The 11,118-nt window shown below is 44.6% G+C and overlaps 1 pseudogene; it reads left to right on the top strand.

The window, feature by feature from the left end:
- The first annotated feature begins 1,705 nt into the window (after positions 1-1,705).
- On the top strand, positions 1,706-2,091 carry LOC122915772 (annotated as a pseudogene).
- The last annotated feature ends 9,027 nt before the right edge of the window (positions 2,092-11,118 follow it).

Below are 11,118 nucleotides of genomic sequence, written 5' to 3'. Positions count from 1 at the left end.
GGAGGTAACTGGTATAGCCAAAACCATGTCAGGGTGTTCAAGGAAAAATGAAAGGTGTCTTTCAGGAAGGGTCCATCTACTATTAAATTTTGTCTACTACACTTTGGCCTGCTTAGCATACATGATTAGGCAGTAGTGGCAGAATACTAGTGGCAGATAGGGAAAAGTATGCTATTGATGGGGGTGGGAATGAACAACAGGTATATTTATAGCTAGTTGATATTATGCTGAAGGTATCTATGGCACAGCCCTGTTGAGGAAGGAGATCCCAGACTTGCTGCCAAGTTTCATCATTGAGCATATGGACCTTGTGCTTTCAGGTTCAGTGATCTTGGTCCAGCTGCAGGAATAACTTATGCATGAATTAGCAACAGAAACCAGTAAAGCTATTGACTGAGGGCCAGGTGGATGGTAACCTCTCTCCCCCTTGATATATATCTGGTGTTTGTAGGTTGGTCTGGTTAATTTGGGCAAGCCTGTCTCTGGACTCCTAAACTCCCACTTTCAGAGTCTTAAGGCACCTGTTCCAGTCACCTTGCTCTGCGTCTGTTTCTCATGACCAGTTCTAAGTACAGTCTAAGACTGCTCAGAAACTTAAAGCTGTTGGGAGTATAGGCAATATATCTGTTACTATGTTGTCCTAGCACAGAATGGAAGAACAGAAAGGAGCTTTTAAACTCACCAAGTCCAAGAGAAGGGTCGGGTCCAGAGAGGGGCTGTGATTTACCCAAGATCACCTGAAAGCGTGTCTGGCAGAAGTGGGAACTTTCCAAAAAGGAATTGGAAATGAACAGTGGGCATGTTTATTACCTTTTACCATCAGGTGGATATTGTGCATTAAACTATTATTACTAAAAAGGGAAAAAATTTCTTCCATATGTTTCAAGGTTTAACTCCCTGAGCAAAGACCATATTGCCAATATGCAATTTTAAGGAAGTTGGGGCAGAAAGGCACTTATTTTACTAGTTTAATGAAACACTAGATTTTGGGAATTACCATTCTGTTTTGGAGGGACAGTGATAGATGTTTACACATAGCAAAGTCTTGGGCCCTCAAATACAGCTTTGTGGTTCCTGTCTTATACGCACAGTATACTTATATGCACAGTGTAAGAATCCTTCAATTATTCTGAAAGTAGCTGGCTAGTGGCTGTAGTTTTTCTTCCGTCCTCCCATTTCTCTCCCTCACAGGGTGTTACCTTTTCATGTCGGGAACGTTCTTTTCCATTAGGGTCCCCCATTCCATGCAGCCCTTAGAGGTGTAGACCCAGGTCATGTTTCTTTGCCCCGGAATAGGGGCATGTCTGAGAGGGAGCTCCAGCCTCACTCCAAGCCCCCAGCTAGGATAGGGGCCTGAGGGAAAATGAACCAGGGCTAGCCTGTACCTGTTTGTGGTTTTATTAGCTAACCTTTGGCTTTCTTCCATTAGACAAAAGGGGGGGGGGAAAGATGTGGTTCATTTTTACTTTTTGATTTTTCTTTTCTCACTCAGGATCCATTTTGAGACACCTTTTCACCAAGAAGATATAATTCTCTGGCAAACCAGACTTCCTTTTATTGACAAAGGGCCCAGACCCTTCTTTTCTCCCTTCCTCATATGTCTTCCTCTCCTAGGCCAGTCACCTTCACACGGAGAACTCTGTTCTCAGGAGACATTCATTCTCCTGGGCGAGTCAAGTGTCCTTGCCCACAGTGCTGAGTGACCATGGTGCCCTGAATTTGGTCAGTGATGAGGTTCCTCATCATAGGCAGTGTGGTTAGGGGTGCCATCTATTTGGTATATGACCAGGAGTTGCTGCGACCAAGTGACAAGAGCCAGGCTGTCCTTCAGAAGGCTGAGGAGGTAGTTCCTCCAGCCGTGTGCTACCAGTTTAGCCAGTATGTGTGGGAGCAGACTGGTCCAATGATACCCTAGCTCCCAGCCCCTCCAAAGTTTAACTCCCATCTGTGACACCTGGAATTCAGGCATTATTTCAGTGATGTCGGGTCACTGAAATCACTCCCTCTAAGGGCTCCCTCTAAGCGACTCCCTCTAAGGGCTGCAAAACCTCCAAGGAGGGCTGGGAACACCTGAGGGAGCGAACTGAGTAGCCTATCAGAGGAGGCCGCCTGCCCCAGTCAGGAACAGGGGCAGGAGTGCCATAGACCTGGAGACTCCAAACTGGGACTGGGACCCACTCCAAGGGCATCTCCTGGCTTTGCCAGAGCAATAAAGGCTTTGGAGGTGCAAAAAAACCCCCAAGAAACAAAAACAAAAACAAAACAGAAAGGAAAGAAGAAAAGAAAAGAGAAAAGAAAAGAAAGAAAAGAAAAAATAATACTTTCCGAGGGTTTGCCTTAAGTAAGCTGAAAAACTCTTGCGTTTACCTGGGACTGTCCAGGTTTTAGAACTTAAAGTCCTATGATTCAGGAAACCCTCCATTTTGGGAAAACTCAGACAGCTGGTCACCCTACCCAAGGTGGAGCATGGTCTGGGAGCTCTGTAAACTGTCTATTAGCTTCTCCAGTGCTCAGCAAGGCTGAGAGGTTTCAGATCCTTACAGAGGAAAGCATGACATGGTGGAGAAGCTTTTAATTAGAACTGCAGACCTTGGGTCCTGGTCCCAGTTTGACTACAAAAGAGGCAGAGCTCTAGAATAGATCACTGAACTTCAGTCTCTTTGTTTGAAGAGTAGAAACATTGGATTTGATGTTCTTTGACGTTTTGCAATCCAGATTCTGCAATTCTATTTCTAAAGGTGTGTGATGAACCAATTCCCACGAATTCGAATTCCCAGATAGGAGACAATAGGTAAGAAGGTTTTGTTGACACTTGCTGATGACGCTAACATTTATGAAGGTCTTATTCAGTGCCAGACACAGCCATTATTTTACTTCATCCTCACAACTTAAAAAAAAAAAAAAGATTTTATTTGTTTATTAGAGAGAGAGAGAGTGAGCAGGAAGAGAGGCAGAGGGAGCAGGAGAGCGAGAATCTCGAACAGACTCGGCACTGAGCTTGGAGCCCGACATGGGGCTTGATGTAGGGCTCAATCTCATGACCCTGAGATCATGACCTGAGCCCAAACCAAGAGTCAGAGGCTCCGCTGCCTGAGCCCTTCAGGAGCCCCAAGGTAGATGCTTTTTTTACTTTCATTTACAGACGAGAGGCTCAGGCTTAGAGAGAGTACATCACATGCCCCAAATCACACAGAAAACTGTGGGTCAAAGATCAGAACCTGGGACGTCCTGTTCCCAAGCCCAGCCTTGAACTATTGCTCTCACTGGCCAGGGATGAGTCAAGGGCTGAAATGAACAGGCTAATTGTTTCCCCTCAAAGGACTGGAAAAAGGAAATAGTGGCTATTTGGAAAGAGATCTTCCCATTCTGGGCTGCTAAAGGTTATAGTCCCCCAAAACAGAGCCTGGTATTTGACAAATTAGTGTTCTTAGCTTCTAGCCAGGCCGTCCCTGCTCTTTAAGACTAAACAAAGGGTGGTAAAACCAATTGAGAATTAGAGCATCCCCCCACCCCGACTCCTCCTTTCCTGAGGCTTTAGGATAGTTCTACTCCCTACAGGCTCTGTGAAGCATTTGGAGGGCTGTTGGAAAGACTCAGAGGGTCACTGTCAACTGCTCCCGCTGTCTCTTACTGATGATCTGGAAAATGATTCCATTTAGATCAGGCTTGCCTAAAACTGTGTGTATTGGGCGGGGGGTGGGGGTGTGGGGGCTGGTGGTGGGGGGGCGTGAGGAATGTAGGAAGATTCTTACTAGGCACGCTTCTTCCCTTTTTCAAGAAAGGATGATTTGAAATACAAACAAAATAAGTCTGTGGGGTCACATTCACAGGAGCTGGCTGAGTTTCACTTAATTAAACTACTGTGATTGCTTTATTCATACATTTCACTTGCCCCATGCCCTTCCTCTCTGACTCCTTATGAAGGCAATGCTATTTCATTGGTGGGGGTGGGGTGGGGATTAAATTCTGTTAGTCTTTAAGACCAACACTAATTAACAACATTTATTTTACTCTGATTATCTACGTGAAAGTATGCAGAAGTAAATTTATATTCTCAGAATGTGACTGCTTTGGACTGAAAAAAAATGCCATTAAAGGGAATTAACAATTCCTCAGAACTCACCATCATCTGTTCTAAATTCCCCAGTGAGCAGTGAAGCCCCAGGGCTGAGGGCAAGAAAGGAAAACCAGGGCCAGAAGCTATGGCCAACGAAGCTACCAGCCACCCACATGATCATCCGAAAACCCAGCTCTGGCCCACTTTCTCTCCTGCTGCAAAACCTGGGCAGGTCTCCTGCCTGCTGGGTCAAGGTGAACGCCAGTCTGGCTCCATCTCGCTCCAGCCCATCCCCCTGCCCTTACCACTGCCTGCCCAGGCTCCAGTCCCGGTCGGCCCCATCATTCTTACCACAGTTAGGACTTTTTTTCATAAATGATTCCCTTTTCCTTTAATGACTTCCAGACTTATCACACACTTGCTTCAGGTGAATTCCTTTCTTGCTTTTAGTTGAAGACCAAGGCTCACCTCTTCTGTGAAGCCTGTCTGGACCGCACCCCTGCCCCCGGCCCCCATAGAGTAAGTCTCTCCCTTTCTTGTGTACCCATTTTATCTGGTACATTTTGATCTGAGCATTTACCAAATATAATCTTTATTGGCATGGCTGTCTCCTCCGTCAGACTGGGTCTTATTTATCCGTGTTATCGCCTTCCAGTTGCAGAGTCCGGCATAATATTGCACATAGAAAGTACTTAATAGATGCTTATTGAATGAGTATGTTATGACGGTTAGGATTCTGTGGGTTGATGTTTATTTTGTGTTCACTATGGGCAAAGCGTCATGTAGGTGCTGTATATGCATGTGTTTTGAGAGAGAAAAAGATAAAAATCTGAAAGATGGGGTCATGTCCTTCAAGAAGCAGAATATCCTATGTGAGATGAGGAGTTAAAAGCAAAGCAGAAGAGCTACTGCAGAGAGGGGCGTGGTTCTGACATCGCAAAGGAAGAGCAGTTGGTTTGGGGCTGGGGTGGGAAGGAGGCACCACAGACCAAGGGGTGTATGGAAGGACATTGACAAACAGTGGGAGAATGGGGACATCCAGGCTGAGGGAACAGTATGAGCAAAGGCATGAAAAGAAGGTCATAGTGATTTCCTGTGAACAAAGGTCCTGAGAGCTCAGCTCTCAGTCCTATGGGGACTGCACCCTTTAAAAAGAAGTCTGAAATAAATCCCATTAATATCAATAAATGTATTTTTCCCTAGTTGCCTAGATTTGCATTCTTTAAGCAGGAGTGGTGATTAATCATTTCCAAATTGCCCAAGGATATGAAGCAGGGTGCTCAAAAGTCTTTAGCAGCAGGAAATGCTTGTTGCAAATAAACTGTTTACAATTTACTTTGTGAACATCATTTCTGTTGGGACCATGCATCAGATAACAGTAGCAGTAGGTGTGAGCCCAGTCCTAATAGTGGTCCAAAGAAAATATTCACAGCCATTTCCTGCTGCTGCAGTTTTTAACGGGCTTGGCTATGGTTCTAGGGAGTTTCTCCATAGAGTCAGGAAACACAAAATTGGTTAATACTTAACAATTGTATTCTTAAAAAGAAACAAACTGAAAATTTATTTGTCCCTTACCATTCCTTGATGAAAAGAGACATTTAAAATTCAGATGCAGGGGCGCCTGGGTGGCTCAGTGGGTTAAAGCCTCTGCCTTTGGCTCGGGTCATGATCCCAGGGTCCTCGGATCGAGCCCTGCTTCGGGCTCTCTGCTCAGCAGGGATCCTGCTTCCCCCCTCTCTCTGCCTGCCTCTCTGCCCACCTGTGATCTCTATCTGTCAAAAAAAAAGAGAAAATCTTAAAAAATAAAAATAAAATTCAGATGCAAATACTATAAACCTGCCAGAAAGTGTGGTCCGTCAGTTTCTTGTTTTAGGATGGAAGGCCTTTCATTTGCTAAGTGTATGTAGTATGGGGCAGCCATGATCAGTTTACTGATAGACGCTAGAGTTTATATTGAAGAGCTTTAAATTGGATTCAGGGACCCAGTATTATCAACAATATGTATGAAGTGCCTAGTTGTAAAAACATGCTGTTTCCGATATGAGGCTTGTTTAAACAGTCTTTGGTAGATGTACTTCCTGCATTCTAGACATTACTGTGTTAGACTCTGTTGGGTTCATGCATTCTAGGACACGCAGATGGCAGAATATAGATGACCAGCCAACAATGATCTCTTACATTTCATCTTCACCCTTTAGAAGTCAACATACCTTCGCATTCGTGTTTTCAATTTTCCACAACCTGGTGAAGTGAATAGAACATGAAAAACGATCCTCACTTTATAGTTGTGGAAACCAAGAGGCAGAGATGATAGATAAAACTCTCCCCCACACAACTGGTTATTGCCATGGAAAGAGCCCAAACTCTGGCCTTCTGACTTCTTGCACATCGCTACACTATGGTTCTTGTGAATAAACTGACCTCACGTAGAGGTTGTGGAGATGGGGAGCATTGGTAAATATCTGATTGCCATGGCGATCGATGTAAAAAGAATGATGATTCCATGGCGGCTAACAATGACCTAGAGGAAACTTCTAGCTCACCCTTAAGGATAGAGGCTCACTGTGACCAACAGACCTGATGTTCATGTCATAGACATATTCTCCCTAAATTTGGATTTAAAAATCTTGAAGTCTTTCATAGGAAGTCCAACAGCATCACATACCCAAGGTGGTAGATAATAACAGCAATAATTATAATGAACATCTGCAGAGTGCTTGATCTATGGCAGGGACTGAGCAAGAGCTTTATACCCACCATCTTTTGTAACAAGCCTGTGAAGAAAGAGCTATTCCTGTTCCTGTGTTACAGAATGAAGGAATCGAAGCTGACGTCATTCATCGAGGTTTCACAACTCCTAAACCACAGAGCTGAGAACTGAACCCGAGCAGCCTGTCCCCAAAGCCCACATGTTTCCGTGACATTATTCCAATACCTCCATGTCGGCTATAACGTCAGTGCGGTGAGGGAATGAAAACAGTGCAGGAGCAGGGGTTGAAGCTGACCCTGGAGATTGAGTTCAGGGCTCAGATAACCTCTGAGAAGGCAGAGGGCAAGGGGAAGCCCTCAGTCACAGGAACCCAGAACCAACCAACGTTCTCTCACTTGGCTTCTCATCCCAACACTGTGTCTCAGTGAACCAATCTCTTACCAGGCAAGTAAAGGGTATCGAAGTGTCAAGGACCAAACTGGTGTGAATATTCTCTCCCCTCTGTTTCCCTCTTGTTCTTCAGAGGTTCATTTCTGCTTTTTCGGTTCTGTTTTTCGGGGGTAATTTTTTAGATCTTGATTTGACCACCGGTAGAATTAGGTTTCCATCCTCTTGAATCTTTAACACGTTTTTGTTAACTCTTACAGACTCACTCCTTTCAGGAGCCAAGAAACATATTGCTTAAACATGAGTGTGATGGACCGAATATGTGTGTCCTTCCAAAATGTTTATGTTGAAACCCTAATCCCAGTGTGATGGTATCTGAAGGTAAAGCCTTTGGGAGGGGATTCCGTCATGAGGATGGAGCCCTCAGGAATGGGATTCGTGGTCTTTTAAGAAGAGCCCAGAGAGCTAGCTAGCTTTCTTCTCTGCTGTGGGATGAGGCAATAAGAAGAGAGCCATCAGAGGGCTGGAGGAGCACACCTCCCAGAACGTCGCCATGTTGGCACCCTGACCTCAGACTTCCAGTCTCCAGAGCTGTGAGCAGTACATTTCTGTTGTTGATAAGCCACATCGTCTATAGTATTTTGTTACAACCGCCTGGATCGACTAGGCAGTAGGGTACGCAGAACCTTCTCTCTCAGGGGAGAATGCATTCTGTTCACCTCCACATCCTGCCTCTGTTCCCAAAGCTTAGGTGAGCAGCACCGCAGGGTTGTCCTCCTGAGAACCTGTCATTTACTCTCTAGGGACTTGACCTGTTCCTAGTGAATCTCAAAAGAAATGCTATGCAGCAGCCCTTTGAAATGAAATGCTTTTCTATTGAACCGGAAAATAATCAGATCCTCCCATTTACTCTTTAGGGTACAAATTGATCTGACTTGATTTGTCAGGGAGCCAGAACTGCAGGCAAATAGACGCCGGAGAAATCAACCAATCTTTTAAGCCAGCAGTAATTGTTCCTCCTGTCGGCTGGCTAAATGACTTGTGTCTGGAGGAGATGCTCAGAATGAATCCGAATGCCCGAGGTGACAGAAACACTGAGCATTCCACAGTGGGCTGTCTCGAGTAAGTGTTTCTTCGTGTCTTACAAGGGCTTGGCTTTTGTGTTTCCAACCTCTCTCCCTCTTATCCTGTCTCCTGGGGCTAATGTCATTGGGGAGCAACCAAAGGCAAAGCATGTAAATAAGAGTAAGGAAAAATGGTATGAGAATGAGAAGAGCTGAGGAGTGGCGTGTAAACCAAGGATGCGTTTTCTGGTACCTGGATCATTAGCAAACCCGGGAAGTTCCTTTAGTACCAAAGCAGAGGGAATGAAGACCCTTTGCTGGTAATTTGTCCGTTATCTTTAAATTTAAGAAAAGGAAAGAGTTTAAAGATTTTGCTTTTTTATTTGACAGAGACACAGTGAGAGAGGGAACACAGGCAGGGGAGTGGGAGAGGGAGAAGCAGACTTCCTGCTGAGCAGGGAGCCTGATGTGGGGCTTGATCCCAGGACCCAGGGATCATGACCTGAACTGAAGGCAGATGCTTAACAACTGAGCCACCCAGGTGCCCCTAAAAAAGGAAAGAGTTTAAATAGACAAGGAATCTGAAAAAGAATGTAACTGATATTCGGGTACTAACTACAGAGATTTGCCATTTTGCCATATTGATTTTGGTTCCCTACCTTCTCTCTTTCCTTCATATCTCTCTCCTTCTTTAGAAATAAAATGTAGCTGTGTAGCCAGATCTCTGTATTTCCACTCCACTGTTATTCTTTTTCTTTCCAGAGAGAACTGTTATCACAACACCAGATTTTATTTTTCTTGTTCATTAAAATTTTGCTATGTAGAATATATACAGAAAGAATATGTGGTTCTCTTTGGAGATGAGCTTTTAATATTAACTCTTGTGGTTTTCCTAGAAGTATCATTTTGAATTTTTTATATTTGACATCATATTGCAATTTATCCATCCTGATATCGGTAGGTCTAGTTCAAGTATTTTAACTGTGGCATTGTATTGCTTTCCAAATTTATTTCATTCTCCCCTATTAATAAACACACTCTTCCCTACCACAGACAATGCTATGATGCATATTCCTGTTAAGGTGTCCTCAGACCCAAGTATGAGATTTTCTCTTTAGGGTATATAGCCTAAGATACAACCTCAGAGTGGAACTGTGGGGTAACAGGGGAAGCTTTTCTTCAATATCATTAGCTATTACTAAATTGTTAAACTGGGCACTGAAAAATAGTTTGTATGGGGACACCGGGGTGACTAAGTCGGTGAAGCATCTGCCTTAGGCTCAGGTCATGATCCCAGGGTCTGGAGATTGAGTTCTATATTGGGCTCCTTCCTCCTCCTGGGGAGTCTTCTCCCTCTGCCTGCCATCCCCCCCCCCCCCGCTTGTGTGCGTGCGCTCTCTCTCTCTCTGACAAATAAATAAATAAATAAGTAATCTTAAAACAACAACAACAACAACAACAACAACAACAAAACCAGTTTGTATGGCATTCTCCTAATGACTAAAAAGGAATAAGCTGTAGGAAATCAATATAGCAAGATGTAACAAAAACTAGTTGAATCGGGCCAATTGGTTTATTCTCTGTAACCTGGTCCATTATATACATGATTTCTCCTCTTGAAATAAGAATATAATGCAATCTGTATCCTACTTGAGGTAAAATAGTGCGTGGATTACCATATATAGATACCATGTATCTATATATATATATTTTCTCTGTCTGTATATGATACCTTTCCATATTCCATAAATAACAATAGGCAAGTAGCTGGATAAGAAGTCCTAAGTTACCCCTCTGAGCTCCAAACTTTCATTCCCTAACTTTATTTTCAAACTTAGTTGAAATATCAACCCAGCTGGGGATGTTAGCTTCAGTTTGTGCATAACCTAAAACACCTGTAGGAGAGCAGCTCTTCAGAAAGGGAGGATGTACGAAGCACCTGGATGAGATCGGAGCATCTGGTGCAGGTCCTGGGAATCTCTGACAATCAGGAAGAGAAAGTGAAGAAGATTTAAATTTCGCTGTGTAACCAGCCTGGGAGTCTATGTGTGGACACATTCACGGATGCTAAAGACGGAGCCTCATGTACTCAACCTAGACCCCCTCTCCTTCTCCCCAGAGGCTCTCCTCTTTGTCTCCAGGAGGTTCCCCAAAGAGTTGGCATCTCTTGGCTGCTCATTTTGTGCATTGACTCCTTTGTCAGGGGCCCTTATCCTTGTGTGGGTTGGCTGATGGGACCGTGGTACGTCCATCCATAGTCTTCCCCTCTGAGGAAGCCAAAGCTGCTGGGTCTGCCAACGGGAGCTGGGGGAGGGTGAGGAAGGGAGACATCCTGTCCCCAGCTCTGTCTCCTGGGCTCTAAGGCAGAGTGTGTGTGTGTGCCTAGATTTCCTCAAGTTCTTCCTTCAGCTTCTGGCACCATTCCTTTTTTTTTTTTTTTATGAGATTTAAAATTAGTCCTTTGCAATGGATTTGCAGTCAGGGTGCGGGGAACACTAACCCATCCTTGCCATTGTTACCTCGCTTTCCCAGCTCTTCTCAGAGGCACCCCATGGCCTCACTCTAAATCTCAAAGCCCGCAGGCATAGCACTTTGTGGTGGTGGGTAGATGGGACCTTGGTGGGGAGATAGGCTCCAAGAAACAAGAAGGTCCCATCTAAATCCTTGGGGCAGTTCAAGCAGGACACCCTGTTCTATTAGCATCAGTAAAGATCGGAAGCCGCCTTTTGGTGGGGAAAGACATTCATTGTTTCTCTCACAGGGTAGGTTGGAAACAAAAGCCTGTGCAGAAACCACACTTGTGAATGGAGAACAGAGCTGTAGAGACACAGAAGAACAAGCTTGACTGGAGCTTAATCTACTGCCCCCCCCTACATCCCCCTGCCCAACATTACTTAAAA

Source organism: Neovison vison, chromosome 8 (assembly GCF_020171115.1).
Source record: "Neovison vison isolate M4711 chromosome 8, ASM_NN_V1, whole genome shotgun sequence".
NCBI lineage: Eukaryota > Metazoa > Chordata > Mammalia > Carnivora > Mustelidae > Neogale > Neogale vison.
Note: the sequence above shows the minus strand (reverse complement) of the source record. Positions and strands in the feature narration are given on the sequence as shown.